The sequence below is a fragment of the Cervus canadensis genome, chromosome 18 (genome assembly GCF_019320065.1).
Source record: "Cervus canadensis isolate Bull #8, Minnesota chromosome 18, ASM1932006v1, whole genome shotgun sequence".
Lineage (NCBI taxonomy): Eukaryota > Metazoa > Chordata > Mammalia > Artiodactyla > Cervidae > Cervus > Cervus canadensis.
In genome coordinates, this window is record NC_057403.1 from 45,870,561 (window position 1) to 45,877,029 (window position 6,469).

Below are 6,469 nucleotides of genomic sequence, written 5' to 3' on the forward strand. Positions count from 1 at the left end.
CAATATACTGTGTCTGTGTTTTTAGAGTGCATTTCTATTTAGCCAGGTCCCAAAATGTATTTTAGCATTTCCCCAGGCACCAGTAAATTGTGTATGTATTTCTCTCTCTCTCTAAATAAGGAATTGTAAAAGGCATAACAGAAACAGGTTTGCATGAGCATGTGTTTTCTTTTTCTCTTTATTATTTTTTTTTAATTTGGAGGATCTAGATATTCTCCCAATATCAATTACTTGTTTGGCTACTCTTCCTACAAACTTTCTGCCCCCAAGAAAAAGGAAAAAAATGGTGTGAAATAAAAAGTTGGTATAGGAGGTTCCATCGGGCCAGGTAAGTTTTCTTAAGCAGGACATTCGTGGCCTTGGAGACTTTGGCTTTATTTCTCCTGTTCCGGTGGTTTCACTTCCCTTGATTCAGTCATTTTCCAGGCGGCTGTGAGCAGCATTGCTGGAGAATTCCCGGGGCAGCTGAGGTTATATAATCTGAAACTGGGCCTCAACCCAGCGAGGTCAACTTGGTCTTTATTTAATTAGTCTTTTAGGCATTTAAATACACACGCATATTTGAAAGAAAAAGTCCATGACAAAGGATATGTAGAGTCGACTTGAATATTGCATCACCAGAATTTAGTCTGATTTCCTCCTCTCTCCTTATGTTCTAGGGTTTCCCCTAGAACATGTTTCCCTCCAGAGCACTATTTTGGGGTCAGCAAACGGACTGGGTGGAAGTTGGTGTCTAGAGGGGTCTGCGAATTTTTTCTTCCAGAGCCGCGGTAAACCGCCGGCAGACAGTGGCCCTGCGCCCAGGTAAGGGAGAAGCGTCGGGGCCACCTTCCAGGAGAAGTTTCCATTGGGGCGCAGGCCACTCCATGGCCGCTCGGCGCGAGCTTCCCCAGGCTAAGTGGTCTGGGGCCCAGGAGGGACGTGCCAAAAGGTGGGCGCTGACCTGAGGCTGTGACCAAATGGGGGACCGGTGCCCCCAAACTTTGAGAGGGCAGGCTCTGGGCTGAGCACTGCGGAGAATCACCCTGACGTTTCAGCGCGCTAGCAAGCATCCGCGATTGCGCCTCTAGGGTCCCAGCCACGTCTCCCCCAGAGAGACCCCTCTGCTCAAAAGTGGGGACCAGGCGAAAAAGTGGGATTCTGGCTGCTCTTGTCATATGCGGGCCAGAGGGGAACGTTTTCTCTGCGAAGGGAGACATCCAACCCCTTCCCAGGGCTGAGCGCGATGGCGACTGGGTGCCCAGGCCTCAGTGGTCTTTGGATCCAGGTGCTTCTCTGGGGACCGAGCCTGAGACCTGCGGGGGCCTCCGAGAGGGACCTGCTCGTTACACGCCCCTCGGCGCTCCTCCTCCCTCGCGCGCCCTTGAGCCCCACGCCCACCTCTCCAAAGGGGTCCCATCTGCAGAGCCCCGACGCGGGTTTCCGAGCATACACACAGCTCTGTGGCGGGACCGCTCCCCCCGACCCCCTCGGTCCTGCGGCCGCGGCGCGTTCCCCACCCCCTGGCTCCCACCCGCGGCAGGCGCGGGGGTCACGGCCCTGCGCCTCCCCAGCTGCGGGTCCATTTCCGCCAGGCTGGCGGGGCGGGCAGCGGGCGATTTTTTTTCTTTCCCCTCTCACCACCGACCTCCTCCCTTCTAGCTTTTTCTGATGAGTTAACGGGAGCAGAAGCAGCGTTTCGTTTGGACAGACTTTCCGAGGCGACCGTAGCCCTTAGGAGAAAGTCGGAGCCTCGCGGGCTCAGTCGGTGTCTCTGTCCCCTCCCTTCCCTCTTCGCTTTGGTCCCTGCCTATCCATCCATCGATCGACTCTCTCTAATCTATTGATCATTACCTGCCTATTCCCCCTTACATTTGTTTCCAAAACAAGAAATCGCCCTCAGCCTGCTTCCTCTCGGAGTGAGAAATACACTCAGCCTTTTGGCTCAGCCCGGCGGAAGAGAAAATTTATTCATATTTATAAAGCTACAAAGTTTATTTTCAGGCCGAAGTGAACGCGCCGCCCCACCCCCTCCCGCCAAGCCTCGCCTCACTTTTTCGCCTTCCCTTGCCCCCCTTCTCTAATTGGAGGTGCGTCGAGGTAGTTTTGGAATCGCCGGACACCGAATTTCCTGGGCTTGTTGCTACCCGGAATGATAACAGCCAAATTCACATTTTTGAACTAAAAATATTCATTTTGGTGACATTTGCCTCAGTTCCTTTTTTTTTTTTTTAAAAAAAAAAACGTGACTTGTAGAAAAAGAAAACAAAACAGGAGGGCTGCGAATAACCAACTTTCTTTACCCATCACTCAAAATTTACAAACGTTAGCAACTTGGGTTATTTTCTCCCACTTTTCGGAATAAGGATGCTTTTTCTTTTTCTCTGGGTCTCGACGGTGTCGCTGTCATTCTTTCACCTTCTTCTGGTCCCTTATCTCCCCCGTCTTTCCTTCCCTGTATTCCTGTGTGTGTGTTTTTTTTTCTCTCCCTTCATCTGCGTTGCTCCCCACCCCTAGCCCCCCTCCTATCCCCCTCCCCCCCCCCCCCCCCCCCCCCCCCCCCCCCCCCCCCCCCCCCCCCCCCCCCCCCGTACACACACAGGGGCTTCCCTCTTTCTGGAAAATAGGCTTGGAAGAGCAGTTTGGTGATTGACAGGACACTAGGGTGGAAAAAGGGAGCCCAGTGACAAGACCCAAGCTACCCAAGGCCCCTCAGGCCAGTTGCTGTGGAGGGGGAGGGGTGCATAGGGTAAGGAAGGGGGCAGGTTTCTCCAGATCATTTAGGGAAACCGATTGGCTCAAGAGTCAACTTTGAGCTTTAAGTCTTTGCCTCTCAATTCTCCTGGGCCGGGTTTATTCAGTTGATGTGTAAGGGGGTGGGGGACAGTTTTTTTGTGTTGTTTTGTTTTTTAAATTAGAAAAAAGTGTCATACAGAAAATCCTGACTGATTTGCAGTTGACATAAAATTTCTAGCAGTAGATTATTTGCTTATTGTTTTTGGCGTGTTGCGAATGTCAAGAAGGAGAGAACTTAAGAAGAAAAAAAAAAAAAAAGAAAGAAAGCTCCCACTCTGTTAAAACTTAGCAGTCCTGTTAGAAAAATAAAGCACTGGAGTCTTTTACTAGGAGCTACACACCCCTACCCCAAATGAAACAAATGTCAGAGGGGGTAACAAAGTGGGAAAAAATGTAAAGTGAATTTCAAAGGGCTCCACGAAGTCAAGCGCAATCTGAGATTCACAGAAAGTGGAGACGGATAAGACAGGAATTAGGTCATCTCGTCCAGACCCCAGGAAATATGTTTAGATCAAAGCCTGCTCTGTTAGAATAAACAAAACAGGGCCCAATGGGCCCTACCAATATTTTCATCTCCGTGCTAAGAGCTGCTAATCTAACTGGCTCTATTTGATGAAAGGGGGAAAAAATTACAACTGTAAAAATGGCTAAGTAAAAAATGTCCTCTCAACTATACTAGGAAGATAAAGATTTAGACTGAAGCTAAAAAGTAACAAGATCCAGGCCCAGATCAACACAAACTTCCTGGAATTTTAGCACTAAGTAAATTATCTAATCCCAACCCATTGTTCCCTCTTTGCCACCCCCAACCCCCCATGCAATTGAACATACCAGATGATTTACATAAAAAAAATTGTTAAATTTTAACTGCAGCCTAAGAACATTGCAGGAGGCAGACTTTTGGGTTCACTTACTCTACATTCCTTAAGGACCTCCCCCACCAGCCCCACTGTCCCTGCCCCCCCAGGCAGTTGGGGCCCCATGCTGGCCTGGCCTTTATTGTTAGGGATGGTTCTTTAAGCCCTGTCTTCAAGTTTGGCCTCTTTCTACTAAGGACAGATAGATGGAGGCTGGGAACATGTGTCTTGTAAGCCTGCCTTTGGGTTGATTGGGTAACCACAGATATTTTAGCAGCTAAACCCAAGTACTGTGTAAGGGTTTCTTTCACCGTTCAGTTGATGACCTTAAACCAGTTGTCACTGAACATTTGGATAGATAGAAACATCCCAAAAAAGGGACAGGAAATCCCAGAGAAGGAAAATTCACCCAGGCTAAATCCAGGATTGTAGTTCCTTGCTGAGCTTGGTTTCCTCTTAACTGTTTAAACATACGATTTGGCTTCTCTTGTGTTTCTACATCCATCTGAGCTCAGGTTCAACAAAGACTCAGAGACTGCCTGTCAGCTTGGCTCTGATCCGCCCTAAAGCCAGGAGGACTGGGGTGGGGAGTGTGATGGGGCCTTTATAAACACCTTGAACAGACTGTGGCTACTCAACTCTGCAAGGGCAGTTCTAGGGTCAACTTTTTACTTGTGTTCTATGGAGGACTTTGAAGACACGTGACATGGTGTTGGAGGCTACACAAATCTGTCCTTCCTTTTTATTTTTTAAATTTATTTCTCATGTATTTGGCTGCACTGGGTCTTAGTTACAGCTTGTGGTATGTAGTTCCCTTGCCAGGGATCAAACCTGGGCCCTCTGCATTGGGAGTGCAGAGTCTTAGCCACTGGACCACTAGGGACGTCCCTTGGTCCTTCCTTATTAGACCCAAGATGGGACCCAGTCCAGCTGAATCCTGACACAGCACAGTCTGGGTGGACATGATGCAGAGACACCAGGGGTTACATCATCTTGTTGTAATCAAAACCACATTCAATAAGAGGCCCGGACAGTCACATGGATATAAACATGGATACAGATGCAAACGTAGCAGGCAGGCTCTTATCCTGATAGAAAGGATGCGAAAGGGAATACTAACCAGCCTGCAGAGTTTGCTTTAGTGTTTAGAATTTGGGGTGTTTCCACCTGTCTCATCTCACACCAGTCCAGTGAGACAGACAGGGCCACTGTCATTTATAACAAAACTGAGACCCAGAGATCAGAGAATGAACAGCTGGACCCCAGAATACCTGGAGCTATGACTGCTTAATAGCCAGCTCTGGGCCATAATCATAATTTGTCTGCTCCATGGACTGGTTTCCGCATGTGTACCCTGAAAGGTTCAATATCCATCAAAATTTCCCAGCAGCCTCCATCATCTTACCGTGTTCACAATTTCACATTATCATAGTCACTTATACTGTGACCTATTTGATCATTTCACTTAAGTTAGTCCCTTTTTAAAACATAAGTATATTTCTTTTAGAAGGAATAGAAAACACTGGATACCATTTTCTCCAATAGTCTTTCTAGTCCCAGGCAGGAAAAATACTAACAGTTCACACCCATTGGTGATGTGCCCAAATCAAAACAACACAGACACATCCCACTGCTTCATTAGCTGCATCCTTTCTTAGTTTTTTCTAACCAACCGTCTCTTGCTTTAGACAAGTGTGAGGTCTGTGGCTCTTAAAGAGTTTTGTTTCTCCACTCGTCTACCTATTGACACACACCTTGGAACCGGCCCGGAGTTTTTCAAAACTGTGGGTTGGGACCCTAATATTAGTGTATTATGAAATCAGTCTAGCAGGTTATCCTGAGCATTATTTTTTAAGGGTAATGGAATAAAAAATAGCAGTGTAGATCACACTCTGTATTAAGTGTAGTATCTTATGAGGGCTTCCTAGGTGGCTCTAGTGGTAAAGAATCTGCCCACCAGTGCAGGATATGCAAGAGATGTGGGTTGCATCCCTGGGTCAGGAAGATGCCCTGGAGGAGGAAATGGCATCCCACTCCAGTATTCTTGCCTAGAAAATTTCATGGGCAGAGGAGCCTGATGGACTTCTTTGTGTACATGGGGACGCAAAGAGTCAGACACAACTGAGCGACTGAGCACACACACAGTGACTTATGAAGCTGTTTCAGCCTTATATGTGTGTGCACCAGGCTACAATGATCGATGTGCTTCTTAGCACAAGTTGTCATCAAAAAGTCTGAAGCCACTGACAAAGGCTTGGATCTCTCCTTTTTCTCAGCAGGAATCGTGGAACTGGGGGCTTTGGAGAGGGGTCTGGGGCTCAGATTTAGCAGTGGGAAGAGTACTGATGAAGGCACAGGTAGACCAGTTGCCCACCTGTCTTTGTACTCATGCATCTAAGTGCTGTTTCCTAGCTATTGCCTCTGCAGGTAAAGAGAGCTAAGCAGCTGGACCCCTGGTGCCAAAGAACCTATGCTGTCTTCTCCTGGGCTGCTTTGCTGTTGGGGGATTCTCCTTAAATACACACATAAGTGCAAAGAAGAAAACAAAAACAGAGTAGGAAGACTTAATTTCTGCAACAAGCTGCCCTGTGCCTTTAAGAACCCTCCTGCCCTGGTTACTGGGCCAAAGCTCTGGGGTAGCTAAGATAACATCCCTCCCCAAACCTGCCATTCTTAATCATTGTGCTAACTAGGGGGCTTACCATGGCCTAATAGTACGTCATCCTGAGTAATCATTTCTAGAAGAGTTCTTTTAGGAATGTTGCTCAAATAGATTTTCTGCAGATGTTAACAAAGATCAGATTCTATCTAACATGTGTACACACACACACACACGC

The 6,469-nt window shown here is 47.7% G+C and overlaps 1 non-coding gene across 1 annotated transcript; it reads right to left on the minus strand.

Annotated features, from left to right (window-relative positions):
* Positions 1-4,442: 4,442 nt before the first annotated feature.
* TRNAG-CCC lies at positions 4,443-4,515 on the minus strand. Its single transcript has one exon. It is a non-coding gene; the product is annotated as a tRNA-Gly (tRNA).
* Between the last annotated feature and the right edge of the window lie 1,954 nt (positions 4,516-6,469).